General features: G+C 42.4%; 1 protein-coding gene across 3 annotated transcripts in view; it reads right to left on the bottom strand.

Moving 5' to 3' along the window:
- Positions 1 to 11,313: 11,313 nt before the first annotated feature.
- PCSK6 (proprotein convertase subtilisin/kexin type 6) overlaps positions 11,314 to 12,298 on the bottom strand; it is a 229,009-nt gene continuing 228,024 nt past the window's right edge. For all 3 annotated transcript variants that reach the window (XM_056571778.1, XM_056571776.1, XM_056571777.1), the window contains one exon: positions 11,314 to 12,298. This exon is cut by the window's right edge and continues 1,340 nt beyond it. The gene's annotated coding sequence lies outside the window, so the exon portion shown is untranslated.

Genomic DNA, 12,298 nt, shown 5'->3' with positions numbered 1-12,298 from the left:
TGCAGGATATGTGAGCACTCTATAAAAACAACTTATAAATTATTATTCATACTGTATTTTCACTGATTTCTGCTTACTCAAGACATTAACGTACTCTAACAAAACATGCAGGTTTTTTAACCCCTTCCTGCAGAACACTGTATATATTCGGCTGATGACACGATACCTTCAGGCATTCAGCCATATATGTACGGCGGTTTTTAAATATGCGTAACCCTTGTCGGGTTGATTAGCTAAAGTCCCGTGGTGCCCGACGAGAGACCACTCTCGCCTGACACCCCGGAACCCCATTTGATTAACCTGATCAGCGATTGGGTGTGCATGTGCGGTGGAATCGGCGATTGCATGGCGGGATTGGGAGGTGTGCGTCTGGTGTCCGGAGCCGATGATCCGGCGGGTGAGTGATTCCCCCTAACAATTTGCAAAACTGCAACTCTTAGCATGCCCAGACAGTCTGGACATGCTGGAAGTTGTAGTTTTGCAACATCTGGGGGACCACAGTTTGGAGACCACAGTGTAGTGGTCTCTAAACTAGGGCCATCCATATGTTGGAAAACTACACCTCACAGCATGCCCAGACAGCTAACGGCTGTCTGAGCAGGCTGGGAGTTGTAGTTTTGCAACATGCCACCAGCACCTATTCTGCGCTGTGCGGCCAGACCGCACCCCATGTGCAGACTGCGCTGATTGCTGTTCAGTGATTTATTATAAAAAAAAATGTTGGGCTTTTTTGGAGGGAGTTTGCAGTCAGGCCACACAGCACAGAACAGTTGCTGGTAGCACGGACCACAAACACCTATAAAAAAAGCACACAAAAAAAGTGCTGATCAGTAATAATTCGGGTTAGGCGGGCAAGTAGTTATGAGGAGAGAGGCGTGGTAGGTGGTGTTGGGAGCGTTCAGGCTCCTGAAGCACACACTTCTGAGGAACCTGAGGAGGACACCAGTGACGTGCTGACACAACTCTATGATGATAAAGCCGATCGCACTTGGGAGCCGGGTGCAGAAGGGGCATCATCATCATCATCAGGAAAAGAGGGTGGCAGGTTGCCCGTTAGGCAGCAGTTGAGCCAGCAAGGTGGTAGCATGGTTGGGACTCAGCATGGTGGCAGCAGTGGGAAATCTGGAGCCAAATGTGCCCGGGATAGACCACCTGCTTCGTGGCAGCCTACCTGCCCGGGAGGTAGTGGAACAGGGGTCCTTGGAGTCTGCGGCAGTAGTAGTGCGGACTGTTGGGAGAAAATCAGCTACTCTACAGTGTGGCAGTTTTTCCTCAAGTATCCAGAAGATGTTAACATGGCCACATGCAATTTAAAAAAATATTTTTAATTTTTTCAAGTATGAGACCCTTTGGTCTGCTCAGGCTCCCGCCACCTCCAGGCTGTGTCATTCTGTCACCATATGGTCTCCTCTTGCTGCTGCCACCTCCAGGCTTGGTAATTCTGCCACATTTTGTTATCCTCATGCTGGTGCCACCTCCAGGCTGTGTCATTGTGTCGCCATGTGGTCTCCTCATGCTGCAGTGACATTACCTAAAGATTTTTATGGTAAACTATTTAAAATCTTCAATTTAAATTTGAAAATATATCTTTAATCTTTTCAATTGTGAGGCCCCTATGGTCTCCTCTTGCTGCTGCCACCTCCAGGCTTGGTTATTCTGCCACTATATGGTCTCCTTATGCTCCTGCCACCTCCAGGCTGTGTCATTGTGCCGCCTTCTCATGCTGCTGGCACATTACATAAAATTTTTAATAAATTTTATAAATTATTATGAATTTTAATAAATTTATTTTAATTAATAATTTTAATAAAAATGCCCCTCCAGTATACCATGTGTGCAGGGCATGACGGTGTCACACTGTTCTTCACATGGTTTGCCTTGGCGAACGGAGTCACGCAGGGAAGGAACTGCTAAAAGTCACACAAGGAATCAAATCATGGCTTACGCCACGAAAAATGGAAATGGGAACCATGGTGGCCGACAACGAGAAGATCATCATGTCTGCACTGCTTCAGGGAAGCCTGAACCATGCGCCCTGCATGGCACACGTGTTCAATCTGATTGTCAAGCGATTCCTGAAGTGTTCCCCCATCTGAAAGACATCCTAACAATGGGAAGAAAACTTGAGCAAGCACACCCTCCTTGAGCTGCAGCATCAGAACCGCATCCCCCAACATAGTCTGATTTGTGACGTTTCCACACTGGGTGGACCTCCATATGTTGGACCTACTATACGAACAGAGAAAAGCCATCACCGATTTCTTGATGATCCAAGCAGATAGGGGGACTCCTCTGTGTAACTTCAAAGTAAACCAGTGGCAGCTCATACGTGACACCTGGCAAATGCTCAGGCCCTTTGAGGAAGCCACATTAGTCAGTCGCCAGGATTACGGGATGAACGACATCATTCCACTGCTTCATATCCTACAACACATGTTGGAAACAATGGCTGGTCAGGGCACTGGAGACCTAGTGCCTACTTCTCAAGGCCACATGAGCCCTATGGACTGGAGGGAGAGGGGGACAGTGGAGCGCAGGCAAGGTTTTGTGAAATGGGTGGTTTTTATAGTCATTTGACAGGAGAGGAGGAGCAGGAGCAGGCTGTGGAGCTACAGGGTGATGAGGAAGATGAGACAGAGGACCCAGACACACCGTGGCCATGTGGTCTCCTCATGCTGCTGGCACATTAAATGAAAAACGTAATCTATTTTAAATCTTCAATTAAAATTTTCCAAAATATCTTTAATCCTTTGAATTGTGAGGCCCTATGGTCTCATCAGGCTGTTGCCACTTCCAGGCTGGGTCGTTCTACCACTATATGGTTTCCTCTTGCTGCGGCCACCTCCAGGCTGTGTCATTGTGCCACCATATGGTCTCCTTATGCGGTTGGCACCTTAAATTAAACTTTTAATATATCAAAAATCTTCTATTTTAATTTTCAAAAATGTCTTATCTTCTCTGTTGGGAGGCCCTATGGTCTCGTCAGGCTGGGTCATTCTGCCACTATATGGTCCCCTGTTGCTGCCGCCAATTCCAGGCTGTGTCATTCTGCCAGATTATGGTTTCCTCATGCTCCTGCCACTTCCAGGTTGTGACATTGTGCCGCCATGTGACTCCTTGTTATATTGGGTTTTGTGGTTATACAGTATTAGTTCAAAGTAAACGCTTCGAGCACCCTATAATCTGTTCAAAACTGAGGCCCTATGGTCGTGGACGTCATATATTACCTGTGGAATTACCACAAGAATCCAATCAAACAGGTTGGAGCAATAACAATGAACCATAACTGATTAAATGAAACATTCTCACTTTCACAGTCAGGGGGCGCCAAGAGGCAGGGGCTGGAAAATGTGGTAGCTCACCTGGAGGAGGACCACCAGCTCGATTTTAAGATACAAGTACAAGCTTTTTCACTGCAGCCCCTTCTAGCTTTATGCACCCACTTATCCAACGGCACAGAAGCTGAATGTGCTCCTGTCCAAGTTGCTGAGGCTGCAGTCCCTTCCATTTGAAGTGGACACTCAGTCATGAGCATTGGGTGCGCTGAGAGGCAGGGACTGTGACAGGCAGAAGCTGGCCTCGCGGCGGACCGCCAGCTTGATTTTTAAGATACAAGTACGAGCTTATTCACTGCAGCAACTTATAGACTACAGCAAATGTTACACTATTGGAGCTGGTATTACTGCTGCTGCTGGCACCAATCTTGCCCTTCGACGGGTCCTCAATAGAGATGAGCGAATCAAAGCGGATGGAGGCAGGGGCTGGAACAGGTGGTAGCTTGCCTAGTGGTGGACCGCTAGCTCAATGCTCACCAGAATGGGTACTCAAAAAATTTAAATAAAAATAAAAATGACATTAAAAAATGTCTTTAATCTCTTCAATTTTGACACCATATGGTCTCCCTACTGCCACATTCAGACATTCTCCAGCAGTGATTCTAATAGCGATACCTGTAATTTGCATGTCATAATGAATAACAGTATTATTTCACTAACACAGCACACTCCCTATGCGTGTTACGACAAGGCATCGTGTTCTACACCCCTATCGACGCTCTCTGTAGCTCAGAAATAGCCGTTTTCAATAGCGATTCGCTGCAAATAAATTCAGGCCAAATCAATTTTTTCAAAAAAAATCGCTCATCTAACCCTGTCCCCTATACAATTCCCCCTGTCCCCTCCCATATAGGTGACCCCCCCCCCCTGGACCCCAGTCCAGGCAGGGTCACCTATATGAGCCACTGATCTCTAGGTTTGTTGGCCGCCCAGAAATCCAAATTGACCACACAGTCCTCACTGACATGGACTTCAGTGAGGACTTTGTCAATTTGATGGCGGCTCAAACAAACTTTTGTGGCCCAGCACCCCGATGCTTTCTTGTGCACATGGCAGAATTTCCGCTGCAGATGTTTCTGCGGCAGAAATGCCAAATCCGGAGTCCGCAGTAAGCATAGACATGTCTATTTTTTCTGTAGAGTCCACAAAGAAATGAATTGCCGTCTATGAGACAGTACACTTCCCAGCACTCATAGCGCCGGCATGTTCTGCCACCGCTGTCAGTGGAATGTCCACACGGAAACTCTCTGCGCGGACAGTCCACCGTCTGAACATGGCCTCAGCCGCCTATATGCAAATCACTAATTTAGGCCTCAAGTGTGCATGGCGCTCTCTCTCACTCCGAAGCCCTGTAGTATTTCAAGGCAACAGTTTAGGGACACACATGGGGTATTTCCATACTCGGGAGAAAGATTGTGATACAAATTTATGGGGGCTTTTTCTCCTTTTACTACTTCTGAAAATGAAAAAATTGGGGCTACACCAGCATGTTCGTTCAAAAAAAAAATTTTTTTTACACTAACATGCTGGGGTTTTCCTTAATTTTTCATTTTCACAAGAGGTAAAGAGAGAAAAAGCCCCTGAAAATAAGTAACACAAATTCTCCCGAGAGCAGAAATAACCCATATGTGGGTTTAAATTGCTCTGAGGACGTACAACATGGCTCAGGAGTGAGAGCGCACTATGTACATTTGAGGCCTAAATTAGAGATTTGCACAGGGGTGGCTGATCGTACCAGAGGTTTTGACATAAACACGTAAAAAAAAAAAAAAAAAAATACATGTGACCCCATTTTGGAAACTACACCCCTCACGTAATGTAATAAGGGGTACAGTGAGCATTTACACCCCACAGGTGTCTGACAGATTTTTGGAACAGTGGTCCGTGAAAATGAAAAATGTAATTTTTCATTTGCACAGCCCACTGTTCCAAAAATCTGTCAAATGCCAATGGGGTGTAAATGCTCACTGCACCTCTTATTATATTCCGTGAGGGGTGTAATTTCCAAAATGAGGTCACATGTTGGAGGTTCACTGTTCTGACACCATGGGGACTTTGTAAACGCACATGGCCCCCTGACTTGAATTCCAGCCAAATTCTCTCTCCAAAAGCCCAATGGCGCTCCTTCTCTTATGTGCCCTGTTGTGCGCCAACAAAGCACTTTACATCCACATATGGGGTATTTTCGGGGTATTTTCATACTCATTTTTGGGGGCTTTTTATCCTATTACCCCTTGTGAAAATGAAAAATTTGGGGTAACACCAGCATTTTAGTGAAAAAAAAAACGAATTTTTCATTTTCACGTCCAAATTTAATGAAAATTTGTCAAACACCTGTGGGGGGTTAAGGCTCACTGTACCCCTTGTTACGTTCCTTGAGGAGTGTAGTTTCCCAAATAGTGTGCCATGTGGGGTCTTTTCTTTGTTGTTCTGCCACCATGGGGGCTTCCTAAATGCAACATGCCCCCTAAAAACCATTTCACCAAAATTCTCTCTCTAAAAGCCAATTTTTGCTTCATCTATTCTGAGCATTGTAGTGCGCTGGTAGAGCACTTTACAATTTTACATTCACATATGAGGTATTTCCATACCCAGAAGAGATGGGGTTACAAATTTGGGGGGCTTCTATTACCCCTTGTGAAAATGAAAAACTTGGGGTAACACCTGCATTTTAGTGAAATTTTTTTTTTACATTTTCACATCCAACTTAAACAAAAATTCAAACACCTGTGGGGCGTTAGGGCTCACTGTACCCCCTTGTTGCATTCCTTGAGGGGTGTAGTTTCCCAAATAGTTGCCATGTTGGGTCTTTTTTTGCTGTTCTGTCACCATGGGGGTGACAGAATGCGACATGCCCACCAAAAACCATTTCAGCAAAATTCCCTCTCGAAAATCCCAAAGTTGCTCCTTCCCTTCTGAGCCCTGTAGTGCACCCGCAGAGCGCTTCACATCCACATGAGGTATTTCCATATTCGAGAGAAATTGGGTTACAAATTTTGGGGGGCTTTTTCTCCTTATACCCCATGTAAAAAGGAAAAAAATGGGGCTACAAGAGCATGTTACTGCAAAAAATGTAGATTTTGAGTTTTCTCTTCCACTTTGTTAATCCTTTGTGTTTCACAGGAATAGCAGCAAACTTTCTGAATGTCATTTTGAATACTTTGAGGGGTGCAGTTTCTATAATGGGTTCATTTATGGGGGATTTCTCACAGAAAGGCCCCTCAAATCCACTTCAAACTGAACGGCCCCTGAAAAATTAAGATTTTGAATTTTTCGAGAAAATTCGGAAAATTGCTGCTAAACTATAAACCCTCTAATGTCTTCAAAAAGTAACATGTCAACTTTATGATGCCAAGATAAACTAGACCTATTATAAACTATTTTATTATTCCTTTATATCTAAATTACCATAATTATTAATTCATCACAGTTTCCACTGTCAATATCAACATGCATTATAAAAAAATATTTTAAAACCCTTACAATCTCAAAATTTGGCTCTAGTGCCCTGTCCGACCCGTCACCCCTGTTCAAATTTATTCTTCATATTAATAAACCCTCTTTTTCATTCCCTTTTTTCCTTCCTTAATTTGCTCGAAGCCAAAACATTTACATTATATATATATATATATATATATATATATATATATATATATATATATATATATTATATATATAAATAAACCATAATGCTCCTTTCCCCTCACTGCAATTTTCAATTAGGGCCCTACCATTCACCATCACCTCCTTCCATTTTCACGACCATCCTCTTTCACCTATTCTCAGCTGCTTGATTTATTTTTTTCCTTTTTTTTTCTTTTTCTTAATTTTATTACATCAATTATATTTCATTTATTTTGACTTTCTCCTCTTGCCAGGAAGAGATGTTGCCCTTCCGTGCCATCATCCCTCTTGACTCGCTCGTGATCCACTGCTGATAAGTCTATCACACATCTCCAGGATCAATAAGCTCGAGGAGAAAATACTAATTATACAATGCTTTCTCTCTATAAAAGAGGAGGTCTTCATTCATTCATCCCTCTATTAATTAGAGTGGAAGAGCCCTCCATCCCATAACACATTCCAGTGGGGAGTGGACAAAACAAGAATTTTTTTTTTTTACCTAAACTAAATACTATTTTCCTCCCATTCAATATTCCTATCTTACCATTTCTATATTCCCCTCTAGTCTATTATTGGGGTCTTCTTGGTCAGACAGAGCACCCCCCCCCCCCTTACTGAACAATGATCACCCACGCCTACCCATCCCAAGCCAAACCCCCCACCCCATGGCAGAAGGGAGAAAAAAAAACACCCCTCCTATCAAAGATTTTCTACTAAACATAATCTCTCTCTAGCCGACATATCTTTAATCCATTTGTCCCATATTGCATGAAATTTTGATAGACACCCGGCCTTAACTACCCATCCAAACTCAAAATGTATTATTTCACGTACTGTAGCATTAAATTCTTCAATATTTGGGATTTCTTTGTACATCCATTTTCTCGCCACTAAAAGGCTAGATACAAATTGTACTTTCCCTCTTAAGATCTTGTCCATCCTTCTTCCTTCTATTCTTGCTCCTCCTAATAACCAGATTGTCAACCTTTTCTCCGTCATCTCCATTACCTCTAACCGAAATTCCTCGAGGATTGGGCATTTAAAATAGATATGGTAGAACCCTATTCGTTCGCCATCACATTTTGGGCACTTGTATCTTTTTGATTTATCTATTTTTGCCAAAAGTTGCAGTGTGTAATATAACCTGTGTGTTATGAAAAATTGTGTACTCCTATGTGATCCATTTTTAATATTTTTCACACTCTTCCCCAATTTCCCTCCATTTCTTTTCTGCTACTTGCCCTACATCATTTTCCCTTTCCTTCCTCAACCCTTGACCTTTAACCTCCAACATTATTTTATACATCTTAGAGATTGATTTTTTATTTGTGCCTTCCCTTAACACCCTCATTATTGAACACTTGTGAATTATTAATTCCTCTTTCTTATCTATTTTTCACTGCTTCCCTTAATTGTGCTGATCTAAACAACGACATATTGTTAGGCATTTTATATTGTGCACTCAGATCCTCAAATGTTCTGAGTTCCCTTCAAAAAATTGTGCAACATATCTTAAGCTCTATTTATCCCAGAAACCTCCACTCGTGTCTCCAATTCTTTAAATTTCATATTATTAAATTTTGTACATTGTAGTGAACCTTACACCTTCATAACTTTTCTCATTTGTGCCCAAATTCTGCTCACCATCTCTGCTATGGGCTCCTTACCATTTAACTTTGATTTAGGAATTCTCCCATGTCCTCACACACATCCCTTCTTCCCTTTATCACAAGGATAGGGGATAAGATGTCTGATCGCCGGGGTCCCGCCACTGGTGACCCCCGTGATCTCCCTGCTGCATCCGGCATTAGTTTAGAGCAGGCGGCCCTCCAGATGTTGTAAAACCAACTCCCAGCATGCCTGGACATGCCCAGCCAGCCATTTGCTGCAGCTAATGGCTGTCAGGAATGCTGGGAGTTGAAGTTTTGCAACATCTTCAGGGCCACCAGTTTGAGACCCCTGTTTTAGAGTGTCGGGTGCAGCGCTGGAGGCTCGTGATGTCACGCCCCCTCCCATAGACTTGCATTGAGGGGGCATGGTCGTGAGGTCACGAGTGTGGCGTGGCCATGACATCACGAGCCTCCGCCCCGCATCAACAGCCATCCGGCACAGAGCGAAGTTCACTCTGTGCACCGGATGTCTGGGGTGCCGCAGCAGAGATCGCAGGGGTCCGCTTTGGATAGGGGATAAGATGTCTAGGGGCGGAGTACCCCTTTAAGTCACAGACCCTTCACACAAAGCTATGCCCTTTCTCATTTATTCTATGCCCCTCGTCAGGTAAGAGTGTGTCTAAACCTTCTAATTGATGTGAAACATCTAAGCCCCAGGATGCAAATGTTATTCTTTATCTCAAGCCTATGAATACCAATAAGACATTTTAGGCAAATAGATATTTTATTGATGAGGATGGAAGATCTTTGGGTCACCCTAGGGTCTGTCCATGAGTGTAATGGAATAGAATTGTAATAGAATTGCTTCCATTTTCATGGACTGGAATGGCTGGTAAATAATGAGACATTTTGGATATTCAGTAAAGTTATGTTTACTAATAGGTTGTCCTGTAACATTACCAACATTGTTAACCAACACTAGATGGCAGTCTTAGGCTATTGGGAAATGAACCGACGTAGCCTAAATCACTAAAATACAACATACCAACCTTATACCTCAGACCATGCAAACTTTACATAATCGATTAGAACCATTAGTAAGGGTTGGTTCAGAGCACACAAGATTTGCCTTCTTACTTGTTACCAAATACACTTAATACAGATTATGTCTCCTGACATGGCTGGTACGCTTATAAATGGAGGCAAGCTGTTTCCAAATGTAAATTATTATTATTATTTTTTTTATAAACTATGCACGTAATGTGTCTGACAACCTATTGTACCTATTCTTGCAAAACATATATTTTAGGAGACTTTCTTCTTCTTCACCTCTATAGAAATCACATGCAATGCAGAATATGTAAAGTGTGACTTATGCATAGTATATATGAAGACTTGACAGAAACACAAGACAAATATTTCTGATACAAAAAATGGCAATTTATGGAAAAATAATAGTCTTTGACGTTATAATTTAAGAAAAAAAAAGTTAACAGTGCTGAACATCTGAAAATATTTTACATAAAAACTAGTAACCATTTTAGTGGCCACGCAGAGCCCTCAACTGCTAAACTCCTAAAGGCCTATATACAATTTTGGCAATAGTTCTTTAGGCATAGTTTCCTATACAAATGATACATGGCATCAAGAACAGTGCTGGCTATAAAGAAAGAACAAAAACAAAAAAACAACAGTATGATGATTATATTGGAGGACAGATCTTTAAAATATATAAATTATATACAAATTTTATTTTTCCACAATTATCCTGGAACAGCCATATTAAAGGGGTACTCCGCTGCTCAGCGTAAGGAACAAAATGTTCCGAACGCTTAGAGTCGGCGGCGGGAACTTGTGACATCACGGTCCTGCCCCTTGTTACGCAACGCCCCTCAATGCAAGTCTATGGGAGGGGGCGTGGCGGCCGCAACGCCCCCTCCCACAGACTTGCATTGAGGGGCAGGGCATGACATCATAAATCCCCGACACCGGCTCTAAGCTTTCAAACATTTTGTTTTCCGAATGCTGAGCAGCGGAGTACCCATTTAAGAGATCCTTTAAAATGTATTTATATTAAAGTGTTAATCATAATATAGTTATACAATAGTTTATATTCTTGCATGTTGCTGGTCTTTTTTTATCATTACCATAGACTGCTTATAACGAGACTATGGAATGCCTAACTTTACAATATATAAGTAAAAGAAAATGTCAGATGAAGAGGCTGAAATAAGTGGAGCTGTACTCGAGCGGATTCACCGGAGTCTGCGCTTTTGTGACATGGAGGGAAAACGGTGGTCACTGGGAGGATTTATTTTGTCAAACCTACAATAGTTCTAAAAGCTTAAAGGGGTACTCCGGTGGAAACGTTTTTTTAAAATCAACTGGTGCCAGAAAGTTAAACAGATTTGTAAATGACTTCTATGAAAAAAAATCTTAATCCTTTTAGTACTTTTTAGCAGCTGTATGCTACAGAGGAAATTTTTTACTTTTTGAATTTCTTTTTTGTGTTGTCCACAGTGCTCTCAGCTGACACCTGATGCCCGTATCAGGAACTGTCCAGAGCAGGAGAAAATCCCCATTGCAAACCTATGCTGCTCAGGACAGTTCCTGACATGGACAGTGGTGTCAGCAGAGAGCATTGTGGACAACACAAAATAGAAATTAAAAAATTTAAGAATTTCCTCTGTAACATACAGCTGCTAAAAAGTACTAAAAGGATTAAGATTTTTTTTTAAAAAGAAGTCATTTACAAATCTGTTTAACTCTCTGGCACCAGTTCATTTAAAAAAAATAAAAGTTTTCCACCGGAGTAAGGCTTTAAAGGGAGTCACCACAAGTTTATAACCTATAACCTGTCAATACAGTACAGTGCCTGACTGTCTTTTGCCATCCCAGAATGATGCTCCATTCCTCTGAGCAGTGGTGGTCTCAGTGGTCAGACCCTCACAATTAGATACTTATCAGGGCCACCGGGATTCACCCTTATGGTACAAATGCTGCAATTTAACCACAAATCAACATTAGTGTTGCCCTAGCCTGAGTGAATATAGATAGATTTAAAAACTTTGGATAGCCCCTATTGAAAAGGGACTTGAGCAGAAATACTGGTATACATCCCCCCCTCCCCCACCCCAACCAAATTCACCTAGAAATGGGCCCATAGACCAGAAAGGTGCAGTATTGGGGAAAAAAAGTTTGGCTATAAGGCATACACTGCGAGAGATCGAAAGGCTTAGAGTTATTCCTCATGGAATTGCTGAATATGTTCTTTCTTGAATGAGAGGTGTATAATGTAGCCAATAAGAATACAATGACTAATATAAGAAATCCAACCACACACCACCTTATATCTAAAGCCGGGTTTCCCAACCAGTGTGCCTCCAGCAACAGCTTTAGGCACACTGGTTGAGAAACATTGATCTAAAGCTTCTGAAACCTCTGAGCGTGACATGGAAAGAGCAGAATATTGAGGTCAATTTTCAGATAAGGAACTGAGCTTTGTGCATGGGGCTCCGCTGCCACAGGGATTCACCCTTATGGTACAAATGCTGCAATTTAGCCACAAATCAACATTAGTATTACCCTAGCCTGAGTGAATATAGGGGAGGTATAAGAATTAATGAGAAAATAGGTGTTTATCATTAACCACCCTGAATAGGTTACTTTTAGGGAGCCTGTCATGTGAAAACCACGTTCTAGAGCTGGAGAAGCTAAGCAGATCGAAAG

This window comes from Hyla sarda, chromosome 4 (genome assembly GCF_029499605.1).
Source record: "Hyla sarda isolate aHylSar1 chromosome 4, aHylSar1.hap1, whole genome shotgun sequence".
Classification (NCBI taxonomy): domain Eukaryota; kingdom Metazoa; phylum Chordata; class Amphibia; order Anura; family Hylidae; genus Hyla; species Hyla sarda.
The sequence above is the reverse complement of the archived record's forward strand: the minus strand, read 5'-3'. Positions and strand labels throughout refer to the sequence as shown.